Source organism: Lolium perenne, unplaced genomic scaffold, assembly GCF_019359855.2.
Source record: "Lolium perenne isolate Kyuss_39 unplaced genomic scaffold, Kyuss_2.0 unplaced28, whole genome shotgun sequence".
NCBI classification, from domain to species: domain Eukaryota; kingdom Viridiplantae; phylum Streptophyta; class Magnoliopsida; order Poales; family Poaceae; genus Lolium; species Lolium perenne.
Window position 1 is genome coordinate 688,344 of NW_027248986.1, and position 17,169 is coordinate 705,512.

Consider the following 17,169-nt stretch of genomic DNA (forward strand, 5'->3'; position numbering starts at 1 on the left):
TTAGCCGATCAATGTAATAATGTAGCAATATTTTTCTGAGTACGATAGACGATAAATGAGGAACTATTTCTTAGAAGTAGGTAGTAGAATTTTTATCGAGTAAAACATGCGATGAACCATCCAACAACTTCTTTTCCGAAGTAACGAAAAAGGCACTATTGGTGACTATTCAACATTTTTTTCCCGATCGAAGTATTGAAGCCACACCGCATCAAAGCAGTGTAGTCCCGAAGCACTGAATCGAAACACCGTTGCCCTGATAGTGAGGCAATCAACAAAAGAAGATGATAATATTTTAGCGAATAAGAGAGGTGAGGAATAATGGAGTGTTTGTTTCTATAAGCTATGGAGGCATGGGGCTATCGTGAGGCGACTAAAAAAAGAAGATAGTTGTAGCACAGCGACACACCGTGACTTAGGGTTATCGTTAGGCGATCAATAAGAAAATTTAGCAATATTTTCTCACATAAAAGAGGTGAAAAAATGGAAGATCTTTCTTCTAAAGTCAGCGTAAAATAAGGCAGTAGTACCTTTCCCAAATAAAATAGGCGACCAACAATGCAACAATTTCCTTTCCGAAATTACTGCGAAAGGAACGCCACAGTAGACATAAGGAGGTCATGAGAAGATCAACATAAGAAGTAGTAACAGGATCGTTAGACAATCAACATAAGAAGGTAGTAATATTTTCGCGAATAAAAGAGGTGACAAATAATGGAAATGTTTTTAGGAAGTTAACGCAAAAGAAGACAATAGTTTGTTCCCAAATGAAAGAGGCATTTTCTCCGAAGTTATCGCAAAACATATTGTTGATGAACTATGGATTTGGAATTTTTCCCAAAATTCCTTACATGGTATTATTATTTTGTAGCTGGTAATGCTTATTTGCAAATTTCAAAATTAATGCTAATTTGGTTACTATAGCAGTGGTGCTATTTATGTACATAGGCAGTGAGCAAGCGCAATGTGAAGCCAGCAAACCCAAACCCGTTCATGCTTAATGTATAGTTGTATAATGTATATTAGATATTTAAGATTTCTACCTAGAAATTATTTTTTGGCAAAAATATAGATAGCTAGTTAACGCGGAAAATTAGAATCACACCCGAAGAATTACGAAAAACTATGTTCGAAAATCTCAAAAAACTACTGTCAATTTTTTAAAAATGAAGGGAAAAATAAAAGAGGTGACAAATAATGGAAATGTTTTTAGGAAGTTAACGCAAAAGAAGACAATAGTTTGTTCCCAAATGAAAGAGGCATTTTCTCCGAAGTTATCGCAAAACATATTGTTGATGAACTATGGATTTGGAATTTTTCCCAAAATTCCTTACATGGTATTATTTATTTTGTAGCTGGTAATGCTTATTTGCAAATTTCAAAATTAATGCTAATTTGGTTACTATAGCAGTGGTGCTATTTATGTACATAGGCAGTGAGCAAGCGCAATGTGAAGCCAGCAAACCCAAACCTGTTCATGCTTAATGTATAGTTGTATAATGTATATTAGATATTTAAGATTTCTACCTAGAAATTTTTTTTTGGCAAAAATATAGATAGCTAGTTAACGCGGAAAATTAGAATCACAGCTGAAGAATTACGAAAAACTATGTTCGAAAATCTCAAAAAACTACTGTCAATTTTTTTAAAATGAAGGGAAAAATAAAAGGTGGGCACTGTTCACCATGAACAGTGCTCCAGTGGCTGTGGTGCAAGCAAAGTGGGTTGGCTTTTATATATAGTAATTTACTAAATACTTCCTCGGTTTGGGAATGTATAACGTTGCGCAAGCTAGATTAGCTAGCTAAAATATTTTACAGTTGTAAACAGATGGAGTATATTGTTTCCCGTGAACGCAACTACCGTCGAGAATATTTGAGAATATGATTTTGGTAGTTTTCAAGTATTTAACTATGTCTATAAATCTGAGTGACCTAAATTGCATTTTAGCTACTTTTCATAATTTATAAAATATAAAACTAGCTTTCAAGTGTCAAACTCTGTTCATAAAACTTAGTCACCTAAATTACGTTTTAGCTAGTATTTATAAAACCTAAAGTTGCAGTTTACATACTTTGCAGATTGAGCCGGAAGTAAGGACCCTCCTCACCTAGTTTTTCACTTGTAATTGCTGAGATGGGGCGGGCGGGTACTATGTGTATGATATGTGAAATTTTCTCCACCACACCCGTACGGCCGTGCTGTCCTTATATTGTGTTAGTAGTACTTAACTAGATTTAGATGTGCGCCTTGGCGCACGACCCCGTGAAAATCGTACCAATATATATTTCATATAGTAGCGATAAAAGTTAACTGCCAACATGATAATACACTTATTATGTTTCACAAAACGATGTCCCTTAGACGAAATTGGGATAAAATAGGACAAGCAAATATAGTATCTTGTAGAAATTTGATGCATCTTTTAAATAAAACATGCACCAAGCCAGGTCACCGAGTGGGCCTTTTTTTGGTATAAACCGTTTAGTGTTAGTTGCCTCGAATGTATATATTTTATAGTCGATTAATGTGGTAGATGGAATTTAAGTTTTTAGGATAGTGGCATCGACTTGGATATTTGTTAGATGTCTAAAATTATCTTAGGTTTTCGCGGCCAATTTTTTCTTGTTAGATGTCAGATAAGAGGAAAACTTGAATAGTCATTAGATGTGAGGTACGATAGTCAATATAGGAAACCCTAATAACAAAGTTGGGGTGCTAGTAGATATATTTACATTGGATTACATGGCGAATAATGTTGACGTCAATACATGTTTCTACTGCCAGATGACAATAGAGGGATGGAGCTGCATTACAGATACGTTGGATCTAATCTATACAGTACACTAAGGTGCCTGTTGTATTGTGTAAAGCTTAGTAGTACTGGTTTGGTTCTACTGCTTTCAAGTTCCTACCTATCAGTGGTCAGCATTATTGTCGTCTTTGTTGGAGGAGATAACAACAATGCTCTCCTTCTCTTGCACTGGAACTGTAGGGGCAGCTTCGCTGATGGCCTCGTTCTTGGTCTGGGTAGAGAATGGAGCTGAGATGGCCTCGTTGTTGTTTTTTTATTTCCCAGTGTGGTTGTTGCAGTTTTTCAGTTTGCAGTTGCTTGGTGTCAGTTTGTGGTAGCAGTCATCAGATCATCAGTTTCAGTGTCTGCTTGTTTGTCAAGGTCTGTGTTACCTTTGCTATAAACCCCATTCCATCATGACAACACAGTTTGAAAGTGAGTTAGTTCGTGACTCGCTGGTTTCCGACAAGAGACAAAATTGCAGCCCATTTCTTGCTTCAAAAAGTGTGCTTTCCTTCCTGCTATGCACGACAAATTTGTGCATATATATGTACAGCTGGTGAAATTATAATAGTATGGAACTAAAAAAATTTAAATGATGCAATAAAATAGCCAAGAATAGTTCACTTCCAATCTAAAAGTTTAGAGTTCCATCTCTGGGCAACTTATGTTTATGGGCCAACAGTGGACGCAGAACAGGATGAATTATTTGATGAAATCAGACATATACTACAACCATTTATTGATGGTCTTTGGAATGTCGCTGGTGATTTTAACAAAGTCCGATCAGGTGAGGATATAAGTACTGGCACAGCTGCATTCCCAGTTTAATTATGCAATTAGAGGCTTGCAGATTCAAGATTTCACTTGATCCAATATTCATGATCCTCCCATATCGATCACTGTCATTTGAAAATTGAAGCTTTGCCAACTGCCCCAAACTCAAAAAAATTCCGGTATGAAAATAATTGAAAATTCAGAAATGGCTTCGTCAACTTGATCACTGTAACCTGGAGTCACATTCCCTATGTAAAGACAAAGCGAAAAGGATTAGCCAAAAACTAAAACAGCTGAGAAAAAAATATTGGGAGGTGGAGGAAATTTCTGAAAAACCTGACGGAAACATTTTGGATGCAAACAAATTTACCTTGGGGGCCCTTTATAGGCTGTCTCGAGCCCTAACGAAATTAGAGGGCTTCTTCAGGGATATGTGGTTAAGCAAAAAATTGAAGGTTCAGCTTAGTCTATTGCTACCAAAGCAAGACAATGTGGCAAGGTAAACTGGCACGTTCTAGGGGACGAGGATACAAGGTTCTATCATGCAAGACCGTCACCAAGGCTCAGAACCAACCAAATAAAAATTATTCAACATGATGGACTACCGCATTACACCCAAGAAGCTAAGAAAAAAATTCTGGCAGTATATTATAAAAAAATTATGGGGCACCTACCCCTATGATCGCCCTATGATCGATCTTCAACAGTTGTACCCGAACATGGTTAATATGGCACCGTTAAATAATTTATGAGGATTGGCTAACCTGAATGTTAACATAAGAAAAATACACCGACTAACCTGAATTGTGCATATGCTGAAATTTGGTTTCTCTAAAACAAATGATTTATGAGCATACTGCAATTTATATGTACGCAGGTAGAAGTAAAATGTCTGAAGCATCTCAAAAAATATATATGCACCAAAAAAGAACAAATCCATTATCACTGCATTTTGAAAAAAACGTTATTAGTAAAAGGAACCAGACTATAGGCTGTATTGTGCTGTTAAATGACAAGAGATTTAGTTGTGCACCTTAGCGCATGATCCCGTGGAACTCAGAGCAATCTACGGCTTATAAAATAGCGGCCAAAAGCAGTGTGAGTATCATTTGGTAAATTTAAAACACTAAGGTATATCAATCTAAAGTAAACATCATTAAGACGACATGGTTGAAATACACTATATATTGCAGTGTCAATTTAAGTTCAGAGGAAAGCAAATTGCCCTTTCACACAACGACATACACTCATGCAAACTTTGGCATCTTCACATAACTCGAAGATGGTACTCAGCCTTAGGAAGAACAAATTCTTGGATACAGTGCAGGATTTCTTGCTGAAGAGAGCGTAGAATAGACATATGCTGTCAAAGAAAGCACAATATTTGTAATGTATAGGTATGCTCGAAGAATATGCATCAACTTAGCTGGTTTGATAAAGTAAATGCTATAAGGATAAAAGATATAATTAGAAGAACATGCTCAAAGAAGTTTCCTGTGAGTTGAATAAAAATTTGGAGCCTCCACGGCCTTGGCCCTGCCGAAAAAAAGTTGCAATCATGTAAATAAAGATGAACATCACCTTAAGAACCAATCTATAGTTACTTTCATCCAAAACAGCCAGGAATTAGAAGTAGTAACACAAGTCAAGTAGCTGCACCAAGCATCGGAAATAAGTAGCTAACATAAATCAGGAAAGTACACACAACAGGGCAAAGGTAGAAACATAATTAACAACATAGCATCTGAGTAGTTGTTTTGTCTCACATGAGCAAGAGCCCACGGCTGGTTGCTAATGTGGGATGCAGAGCATGGTGTACGCGCTCAGCAAGGTCTTGGATCTATATGGCCAGTGCAGCAGATTCAGTAATGACCCATACACATAGGTGAGAAGACGAGAAATTTAGAAGTTCACGTGGATGCGACAGCTAGTTTAGCATACTGACACTGGGAAGCAACCATATCCAACAACATGAACAGTGGAAGGGTAGATAGCAAACATCCCATGGTACGGAATGAATAAAATAAAAAGAACTCAACCAAACCAAAACATGCAAAAATGCCGGCAGAAAAACCTTATTAGAAACAGAGCATACAAACATATGCAAACATAAAAGGTAAATGATGAAGGACAATCAGTTGGATATATAGGGTGGAGAAAGCTTAATACCCTGCCAGAAAGATGAACACGGCAATAGTTTGCGACAGCAACACCCCCGAAACAAACAAAAGTAAAGCTTACTCCACAACCAAAATATGTATGAGGCGATGGCCAAAAAAAATGCTACCAGGAGAAGAGAGCACAAGGTAACAAATAACAAAACACAGGAAAGTTATTGTCTTCTACTGGTTGGATTGTCTTACAAATAAATAAATCTACTTGTCATGATTATGTAGTCCGCTATAAGGCATCCATGATTTAAGCATGATCTCCTGTGTAAATATGTGCATCACACGAAGGATTCAGATTAAGAAACACGTAGACAGATAAAAAAGCGAGGAATGGCATACTTGAATAAAATTGAAGATAATGCAACGGTATTGTATGACCACTTCAGATATTATTTGCAGAAAATGTTAAAATCCTAAACACGGACAGATGATGATCTTAGCAAATGATCAATCAAGATAGACTGTATTGTTCTGTTAAATGACAAGAGATGATATACAGATTTTTGAATCAATTTTTATGGATTATATTTGGATAAATGTACAAACTAATCGTGTAACAACCCTTATGATCTACCTATAAGGCATGTATCTTAAGTACATCAGTGAAAGCAAGAAAAACTGTGACCATCAACATTGGCAGGAGAAGTATTTTAGGAAGAAACCATGACACTGAATGTTGAAGAAGAATTGTTGCAGCGACATTCTTTATTTTCAGAGAATTTGTGCAGTGTGTCTCAGATGCCCATGATGACACCTCTGATTATGTATCTTAGGTACATCATTGAAAATTGGAAAAATGTGACCATCAACACGGGTAGGAGAAGTATTTTAGGAAGAAAATGCATTGGTCCATATTTGCCTTTAACCAAGGCATGATTCAAAAAAAAATTGGAAAGCTCGCACCAGTAGGAAAATGTGATATATGTACAGAGCAAGCTTTGTGATGGGCACACCTGCATTCTCGACACATAAGGTTGACGCCACAGAAAAACTAATGCCAGTTGCTTCATTAGGCAAGAAGCTGTGTAAGAAGAAACAAAAGAAATTAATCACCGCAGAACCTTCCACTAACGTTTGATCTTGGAATCATTTAAAATTCCAAAAAGATTTCATTTTTAGTTTGCCAACCATGGATTATTAGATTGGCCGAAAATTGATCTATAGGAATCAGTAAAGTGAGAATCCATATATATAACAATTAGAGGCTTGCATAGGAAGGACCATAATTGGCCAATACATTTCCACCAGCTTTCAGACCAGGAGTGAAAGTACATACACGGGCTGTAGGGAAAAAATATCACTATGTTACTTCAATAAGCCAGATTATCCCTGTGGCTTTCTTGGTCTTCTCCCAAGAGAGGATGCATGATATCTGCATACCCCTGCAACGAATATGCAGGTATAAAGAAGAGAACACTCGGGGGAAATACAATTCAGTGTGGGCAGACTTACATGTTTCTGGCCTTGCTCTTTGCTCCCTTCCCATGGTTTGACCACTAACAGTTCGAGCTCATCTCCACCTCTGCGGCAAAAATGCTAGTGATCAGACAGAACTATAGCTTACTCTTAAGAAAATAGTGTGCAATATGCCTGTGTCCAAATGATACCTTTGCTTCTATTAGAGTAATACAAAACCACACAATAACCTAGACAGAGTTTTTGCATGTTGGGGGAATGTATAGAACAAACTAAAAAGTAGAGTGAATAGTAGACATTTTGCATGAGTTGAAATAGAGAGAAGAACCTCTGATGAACACGAAAACCCCATCCGCTACTGCTCCACCTGCTTCAGTGTCGAGTCACCCAAACACTGGCAATGATCGGATCTGAACAACAATGGCATGTCAGACGAATTAAGAGAGCATATTATAATATATGCATTGGGAAATTAAGATACCGGATTTATATGGCAAGATAATTTTCGCACCTAAGAGCTAAGCCTATAATCTGCGAACCAAATAAGCAAATGCCTCACATTAACCTAACGGTATTTAGGTGGCCAAAATTCTACTGAACCGATTATATCATAACTGCATTTGAAAAACACGGAACATAACTAAGCAATTGTCCCTCCATTTAGTCTATTGATAAAATCTGATCCCGGAAGCAGATAACTAAAAAATACGACCTCGAATGTATATTCACAACATCAAGTGACCCAGTTAATAGCAAACAACATAAAGGAAAGTGGCAGAGAGTGCGGTAAGGACATGGCCAAGAATAAGAGACCCAGTTAATAGCAGACCACATCAAGGAAAGATATCAAGCTCAAATGATATATTTCGCAAAACATGGCACTATTAGTTTAGGCACCTTGCAGATTAGTAGGCAGCTTCGATGACAGACAACATGATATGAGAACATCGTCAGGTTACATTTACTTGCCAAAAGTTCCTAGGAGAGATGAGTATGTTAATGCATAATCACATACAAAAGACTATAGAAATAGAGAAGAATACCTGAACTCTGTGATGACAACAGCAGTGACCTCATGGTTTAGCCTATAGAAATTACCATTATTTAGCATTAGTCCTATTGCAAGATTGAACACAGTACTGAAATCAGTATATCATAACATAGTAGAAAATTTCAACAACACTCAGGTAACTCAAAACTGTGTGTGGTTCTTTTATGAGAAACATTCTTTGAGATCATATGGGTTCTAATTTCCATGGATCATTCAAACAATCTTCAAATGAGAAATTTTGTTCGGAAATAATGTTAGACAAACTGACTTGGTACACATTAAGATTAGAAATATGCGCATCATAAAAAAAGAAATTAAATTCAGGTGATACCTTCAAAAACAAAAGGGAGGATGTAGCAATCGATATTTGATTTACACGACAACCTAATTCTACTCTGCTCATGCTACCAAGACCTTAGAAAACAATTCCATGTATCATAGGATTCTATATTGACATAATACCTAAATATGATGCATAATCTAGGGCAAAAAATAATCACGAAGTAAATAAATAATTTTCCAAAGCCTGGCAATAAAGAATAATATCACATCACACAAGAGGTTCTTGAAAGCCTCACCTTTGAGCTGGGAGCACCCCTCGCAACAAAATGAACCAGCAAGGAACCTAAAAGAGGATGGCAGGCCCCATTTATTTAATGATTAGTACATGTAGATTTGATTTGTCACTGAACCTAAATATAGAAATAGGCTATATCCTTGAGCCTAAATATACATTCGGATCTATCTCAGATAACCTAGAACTATGTGCACCATGGGCAAAAAAAGAAACTAATCATACTTGAGTTTATTGAAATGCAACTTACAATTTTATACAGAGTAAAATCATGACAAAAAAGCGGCACATCAGTATGCAATAAATAGTGAGGTAAAGCACTTAATCACACAATATTTTTTTACACACTGCTGAAGATAAATGAAAATGATAAATCTTGTATTCAAAGCGGCTCACACCAAGAATTATAGCCCCTGAGCCACATTTTTATTCACAACTTTCTAGGATGCAATGTGCATATTTCAGGAAACCATTTTTCACTTACTTCCTAATCAGCCAAGTCAAAAATGTGTCCACGATAAGATACCTTGCAACTGTAAATCTTCATGCACTGTTTGCAGATGCTAAGGTTCTGATTTTATATTACAAACTCAGTTGACAAATGATGAAGCCTCTTCTATACATGCTCCACCTACCATCATCTCCTCAACCAGGGAAACAAAGTAAGCTACCGTCCCAATGCGCCACCCCTTGATTTATTCAGTTCAACCGAGTAAACTCTTCAATTAAATATGTTCCATCTGGTAGCTTTATGAAGTATTGCTCTAAATTATCCCAGGTCCTGACTCCTTGCACTATGGCAATTTATTCAACAAACAGGACATATAAAAAAATAGGGAGAATCTTGTACTTTTTGCTTCACGCGGGTTGCCAACCATCCCACTGAGCGCAAGCTCCACTCCTTGAACGTACTCCCGGATCCGCGAGCTCGTTGTACCCTGCGCCCGTTGCTCTCCTCCCCCACAAGCTCTGCATGTGTGCACACAGAAAGCTGGTGAAATCATAGTACGCCATATGGGGGATTCACATATCTGACTTCGATCTGGTGGAATCACAGTACACCATATGAAAAATCGACAATCCTAAGTTAAGGGGGGATTACAACCATATACAATGGTCATTTATTTGCATCTGCACCTAGCAATAAATTTAATATTACAAACTGTACGCACTTATTTCTCATCACAATGAATATCCAGAGGATACAACCAATCTAGCATACAAATTCATATCCTCCAATTAAGTAGTAAGGAACTCCTTTTTGTTCCCCAATTAAAAACTCACACATGGTATGAACAGACAAAGTCCTTGATTTGGGAACAAATAACCTTTTACAGTCAAATCTGAGTGGATTGGGTGGTGAATCAGGAGAATAGGGATAGTACCATCAGGCTGTCGTGGAGAGGAGACTGCGTTGTGGAAGACAAGTCTGTGAGGAAAAAGGCAGGATGAACAAGATCTGAGATGATCCTGTATTCATGCAGGTTCCCCTAAGACATGTACTCTGGAGTCTGGACACCCAAACCCTAGCTGTAAAATCAAAGTTAAATTAGAGAGGGGGAAAATCAGAGAGGGGCAGCCATAAGGAAGAAGGGAGAAGAGCATGAACATGAACCGTACCTGGCTGGGGGTGTTGGTCACCGGCGTCGCTCGAGATCGATGCTGGCCGTCGGCTTCGCTGGCAGGCGGTTGGGGCGAACTCACCCCTTCTCGTCCTCCTCCTCCCGCATCCTCTCCTACCAACCAAGAAGAGCACTGCCTTCTGCATCCTCTCCCTATCCCCAAGGATAGACGAAGACGAGGCGGACCTCGATGTCGTCGCTCCACCGGCGGCGCTCCCGCGCGCTGCTCAGCACGGTCGATGTCGTCGCTCCACTGGCCTCCTTGTCCATCTCTCTTCCGTAAAGTGGAGCTCCAGAGAGGGACGTGGGGGAGGAAGAGGGGTTGGCGGCGGCCGCAGCCGCACGCGCACGGGAGCGGGATGGGAGGAGACGGCGACTGGAAGAAGAGTGGGGATTGGGGGAAGAGAGCAAGCGCGGCGATTGGCAAGGAAAGGCCCGATCTACCCCGCGCGGAGAGATATTTTCCACGGCCGCGCCTAGCGAGCCCAAACTGAAACGACCCGTAGAGACTGATCCGTGGACCCGGCCGGCCATGGGACCCAAATGCAATCAGAGGCGGGTAGGACACGGATGTTGCATGGCTTTCTCTAGTGGTAAGGTGCTCCATAGCCAATCAGGAAGTGCCGCTGCTCCAGAATAGACGGACGAGATTCAAAGTCTGACAACCACTGTAAAGATCCGATGGTTCACATGCTTCATTCGCTGTGAAGCCCCCTATGGGGGGCATCGTTTATATACCTTTAGATACTGAACATCCGAATTCCCTTCGATTCCCCGCCACATCTCAGCATCATCCTATTCCGCCTCGAGCGATTCCTTTCAACCTAGCCAAATTTGTCATGTGCAGCTTCGTTATATACCGTGCTTCAAGAGCATCTCCAGTCGCGTCCCCCAAATCGTTCTCCAAACCGTGCCGGATTGAGCGTTTGGGGATGTGTTTCGTTCGTGCCGCGTTTGGGAGACGTCACTCCCCAGTCGCGTCCTCCAAATAAAATTTCGAAAATTTTAAACTTAAGCGAGATTCGATAGATTCATCCAAAGTTGGCATATATTTACATAGATTCGAACGAAATTTGACTAAATTTAAACTAAACCTAATCTAGAAGTACTTGCGGCGGCCAGAGGCGGAAGTCGTACATGTCGTCGGTGACGACCTCCTGCTTGACGCGCTCGTCGGGCTCGTCGACGGGCTCGTCCTTCACCAAGCCGCTTGGTCCTGCGCCGTCGTCGGTGAGGTCCACGAGCGGCTTGCCAGAGTCGTGGATGGACATGGCGATCGCCATGTCGATGTCGCCCCTCCAGGCGTCCTTGTCGTTCATCGACGCCAAGCACGCCGCCCGCAACCCTGGGCAGTCCTCGGGGTCGCCGCTGCTGGCGATGATCCGCTGCTGCCACTGTCGATGTCGCCCCTCCAGGCGTCCTTGTCGTTCATCGACGCCAAGCACGCCGCCCGCAACCCTGGGCAGTCCTCGGGGTCGCTGCTGCTGGCGATGATCCGCTGCTGCCGCTCGTACTCTGCCAGCAGCGCCGCCTGCGATGCTTCCTCTGGCTTCGGGATGAGGAGGGCGCCGCCACGCCTCTCTTGCTGCCGCCGGCTACCGCTGCCGCCACGCCTCGTGTTGACGGGCGTCTTGCGCCGCATCGCATATCTCATGGGTCTGGGTAAATAGTGAAACACCTAATTAAATATGGAATTGTGCGGGATTGTTTTTCTCTTATCCCGGTTCCATTTAATTTTGCCGTAGATCACCCATGCCATGTTTTGCCATGCTAATGAAGGCGTCGCCGGCTCCTCCTTCACCTCCCGTTTGGGACGGTGTACGGCGCCGAGCGGTACGACGAGGACGGCGTCGACCGGGCCGGTCCTGAGGAAGAAGAGTATGTCGTCCTCCTCGGCTGCCATTGCGGTGGTCCTCCTCGAGGAGACGCTGGCGGTGGGGGGGGGGGGGCGTCTCCAACCTTGGAGCGCCGTTGCGGATGCCGCGGATGACGTTGTCGACAGTGCGCCCCGGAACACCCCAGAACAGGGCGCGGCCGTCCTTGTTCCAGCTGTTCGGCCCGCCGATGAGGCCGATGGTGCTGCTCATCTCGACGTCGTACTTGACCTTGAAGTACGTGGCCCACCACTCGTCGTTGTCCTTGGCCCCCATGTTGGATCCGCCCGCTCCTGGGCGGTGAGTTGAGCCCGCCGGGTCTTGATGCCGTCCCTCCATTGCTCCATGCCCGGCTTCGGCGGCGGCGGGACGCCAATACCTTTCGCGGCTCCCTCCATTGCTCCGTGCCCGGCGGTGGCTGGACGCCAATACCGTTCGCGGTCATCCGGCATGGTTAGGTTGCCGCGGCCGAAGCCGTTCGCCGCGGCGATCTTGCGGGAGGACGAGGTTGACATTGTTTGGAGCGGCGAGGAGAAGATCTGGGAGGGGCGGCGGCGAAAAGTATCGGGCCGCGCCGGACAAAATTTGGCGCGACTGGAGATGCTCCAACCTTCGGTTTTTTTTTCAATCTCTTCCGCCCCAGCCGCCCCCAGCAACTTCTGTCCCATTGTAATATAGGGAAATTACTTTTCTAATCAGCGGATCTTAATGAGGTGGCATGTTAATTCCAAGAAGCTTTGACGTATTTAAGCCGGTCAAACTCTACTAATATAACGAGGTGGGACTATTGAGGTAATCCCGTGGCTATGGTAGCTTTTGGACCGGACGCACTTCGTGAGGAGCTTGCGGCCCATGAATGCATACCAGGCCAAAATAAACACAGCAACGTGGACGGTGACCCTGGCGAGATTTTTTTGAGATGGGCCCAGGAAGGATTAGAGATAGCACGGCGGACAAAGAACCCACACCGCGAGCCATCGGGTATGATCAGTACGAGCGAACCATATGCGGTGGCGACCACAGTAATTTCGTTTGATAAATATAGGCAATTTAAAAACGGACGAAAATAAGGGGAGAAACCTTACGTCCTTTATTAGTAGGTATAGATTGATGGTCAGCTCTCGTCTAGCACAACTGGCCATGCAAACATTTCTTTCTGATAGTGATTTCAACAAAATAACTAATACCCCCTCTATCTATAAAAGGATGATACGGCGTAGATTGCCGTAGATTATTTAGCGATCTTTCCAGGAACAAAATCTAAGCACAACAACTGAATTATTCCAATTCCTTTCTCACGTCAACTAACGGAAGCAGTACTTCAATCAAGCAACAATAGCACCAGCAACTCAGCTCCTTTACGATCTATTAAACTAGTACGTACCAGGCAAAGCAAATTCCAGAATTAGGTTTACCAGATGCAAACCCAATAAAAACAACACGTCCACCCTCACGACAAGGAAGTACGTCGCCTTCAATCCTCCGGCCAAGAAACACAGAAACCAGATCGATTCTTCAACTGAAAACACACGCAGAGTTTGGCCGCCGAACCATGGCGATTTTCTGGTACTTCTTATTTCAATAAAAACTTGTCTAGGGTTTACATGACGCACCTAATATTTATTAGTAGTTGAAAACGGAACCTGGGCTAGGCCCAAAACACCTACGCTGGATTTCGTATACTAATCAAACTCTAATAGCAAAACAAAACGCCCAGCCTTTTACATCTCGGCGTGGACATGCAAAAATACCAGTACGTGCATGCTAGAGATCAACTAGTGCCCAGCTACTGCTATGCACGTACAAAGACTAGGAGCAAAATAGAATTTATATTTGTAACTCTTGTAGTACTTGATTTGGCTTCTAAACTTGAACTTTAACTGCACCCACCATTATATATCGACACGGCGTTCTGAACTTGGGCTCTATTTTATCCGCTGGTGCAATCTCAATAGAAATTTCTCCAATGGAAATAGATGGACGTTCCTTGTCGATACGAGAAATAATGTGCCGTCTAGCTGGTACCACATACCTAGCAGCCTTAATGGAATGATCAGTAGCAATAGAGTGGACCTCATCATCCTCCCTCCCTTGAAGGGAAACCGTCCTCGGTTTCGACCTATGTCTTGCAGATTTTTTCTTAAACACCTCAACGGTACACTTGATATCTTTGGCATCTTTGGGAAGAAGAGTATAGAACTCACCCTTATGCATAAAAGTATACCTGTTTGTGCGCCCATGATGAAGTGCGTTGACATCGTGTTGCCACGGACGTCCCAATAACAGATGGCAAACATGTAAAGGAAGAACGTCGCACTCCACTTTATCTGTATATTCATCAACGGCAAAAGGAACTTTCACTCTATGGGTGACTTTCAACTTGCCAACACCATTGATCCATTGCATATAGTATGGTTTCGGATGCTCCCATGTAGGCAAAGAAAGAGACTCCACAACATCCTTGCTAATCATGTTGCTTGCACTGCCACCATCAACAATCAGCTTGCAAATTTCTCCCTTGATGGTACATGCAGTTTGAAAAATACTACGCCGCTGTCCGGGCTCAACAATGACCATATCATCACGCTGGACCTTATGCGCCATCAAACTTGGCACATTAAGTGCAGGCCAAGCATCCAAGGCAGTACCATCATCATCTGTAGTATCATCCTCAAGTGGAGGCATCTCATCTTCAGAGTCTGAAATATATGCATCGTCAACAAGCAAAATCGTCTTTCGATTTGGACACTCACGCATTATGTGCCCTCTTCCTCCACACTTGTGACATATAATATTGCTATGATGAGATGTGCTTGATGCAGATTGAGAAACCTCCTTTGATGCAGCAGCTACCTTGCTATGTTCAATGCTCATCGACTTGGAAGAAATAGCCGGTTTAGCATTAAACTTACCATCATCAACATGAGAAGAACTACGCCTCCCACTATTGTAACTTGGACGAATATCCGCAGATTGCTTCTCCAAAACCCAACGTTCAGCGCGCCCCGCTTGATGAAGTAGCTCATGTATATCATTATACTGCATCAAATCAACACGGTCGCGGATCTTTTCTTCCAGCCCCTCAAAGAACCGAACCATGGTCGCCTCCGGGGACTCGCGTACAGCTGTGCGGATCATCAATATTTGCATCTCTTTGTAGTACTCATCAACTGATTTCGTACCTTGCACAAGACGACGCAGCTTGCTATGAAGTTGTCGAGTGTAATATGCAGGAACAAATACCTCCCTCATGACACGCTTCATATCAACCCATGTTGCCGGTCTCTCCCCTATACGGTTTTTATTATCCCACCATACAAGAGCATATTCAGTAAACTCCATGGATGCAACACGGACCTTCTTTTCTTCAGAGTAGTTATGGCCATCAAAAATTTGATTCACCCGCATCTCCCACTCCAAGTACTTCTCCGGATCAGAACGTCCCGAGAACTCCGGTATGGTCACCTTTATGCGACCAAGACCACCATCCTCCTGAGCAGCGTCACCACCTTGGTTGCGCCGTTGGCCAGCAGCATGGCGAACCTCAACACCTCGACGTGGTTGGCGTCGATGGCCTCCACGAGCATCAGAAACATCAGAAAAATCTTCACCCGACTGACCTTGCCTGCGTTGCGGTGACTGGGATTGCCGAGGTGCCGCATCCCTTGCCTCTAGACGCTGAACAACTGCAGTCAACCGATTAAGACTCTCTGTCACCACTCGCAAACTGTCATCACGCTCGCGATCACTAGTCGTCAAACGCACATTAAGCCTGTCCTCGACACCTGCAATATGTGTAGACAAATCCACAACCTTTTTGCGAAGGTTTTTATTGGTGTCTTTGATCGACGTCAAGTGGATACGCAGATCTTCAGTTACTTCTGGACCCCAAGGAATATCATCTCCGTCCTGATCAGAATCCTCGTGCAGCGACATCTCAAAAACGGAACAAGATCAAACTAGAAACAGCCGCGAGAAAAAAAAATTCCGAACTGTGAACAACCTTGCTCTGAGTACCAAGATGATACGGCGTAGATTGCCGTAGATTATTTAGCGATCTTTCCAGGAACAAAATCTAAGCACAACAACTGAATTATTCCAATTCCTTTCTCACGTCAACTAACGGAAGCAGTACTTCAATCAAGCAACAATAGCACCAGCAACTCAGCTCCTTTACGATCTATTAAACTAGTACGTACCAGGCAAAGCAAATTCCAGAATTAGGTTTACCAGATGCAAACCCAATAAAAACAACACGTCCACCCTCACGACAAGGAAGTACGTGGATGATCCCTGATGGATCGGCAGCAGATTAGACGCGACTCAATCGCCTTCAATCCTCCGGCCAAGAAACACAGAAACCAGATCGATTCTTCAACTGAAAACACACGCAGAGTTTGGCCGCCGAACCATGGCGATTTTCTGGTACTTCTTATTTCAATAAAAACTTGTCTAGGGTTTACATGACGCACCTAATATTTATTAGTAGTTGAAAACGGAACCTGGGCTAGGCCCAAAACACCTACGCTGGATTTCGTATACTAATCAAACTCTAATAGCAAAACAAAACGCCCAGCCTTTTACATCTCGGCGTGGACATGCAAAAATACCAGTACGTGCATGCTAGAGATCAACTAGTGCCCAGCTACTGCTATGCACGTACAAAGACTAGGAGCAAAATAGAATTTATATTTGTAACTCTTGTAGTACTTGATTTGGCTTCTAAACTTGAACTTTAACTGCACCCACCATTATATATCGACACGGCGTTCTGAACTTGGGCTCTATTTTATCCGCTGGTGCAATCTCAATAGAAATTTCTCCAATGGAAATAGATGGACGTTCCTTGTCGATACGAGAAATAATGTGCCGTCTAGCTGGTACCACATA

General features: G+C 42.4%; 3 long non-coding RNA genes across 4 annotated transcripts; all 3 read right to left on the reverse strand.

Moving 5' to 3' along the window:
- Positions 1-2,720: 2,720 nt before the first annotated feature.
- LOC139834311 (uncharacterized) lies at positions 2,721-6,887 on the reverse strand. Its single transcript, XR_011750081.1, has 3 exons — positions 6,696-6,887; positions 4,605-5,411; positions 2,721-4,516 (listed from the first exon to the last, which is right to left on the reverse strand). It is a non-coding gene; the product is annotated as an uncharacterized lncRNA (long non-coding RNA).
- A 142-nt stretch (positions 6,888-7,029) lies between these two features.
- Positions 7,030-8,245, reverse strand: LOC127334202 (uncharacterized). 2 transcript variants are annotated; one of them, XR_011750084.1, is made up of 4 exons: positions 8,202-8,245; positions 8,056-8,136; positions 7,195-7,568; positions 7,030-7,124 (listed from the first exon to the last, which is right to left on the reverse strand). It is a non-coding gene; the product is annotated as an uncharacterized lncRNA (long non-coding RNA). The 2 variants fall into 2 exon arrangements; XR_011750085.1 differs by lacking the exon at positions 8,056-8,136.
- Positions 8,246-8,786: 541 nt separating this feature from the next.
- On the reverse strand, positions 8,787-10,775 carry LOC139834312 (uncharacterized). The gene is made up of 4 exons (XR_011750083.1): positions 10,404-10,775; positions 10,169-10,313; positions 9,634-9,752; positions 8,787-8,834 (listed from the first exon to the last, which is right to left on the reverse strand). It is a non-coding gene; the product is annotated as an uncharacterized lncRNA (long non-coding RNA).
- Between the last annotated feature and the right edge of the window lie 6,394 nt (positions 10,776-17,169).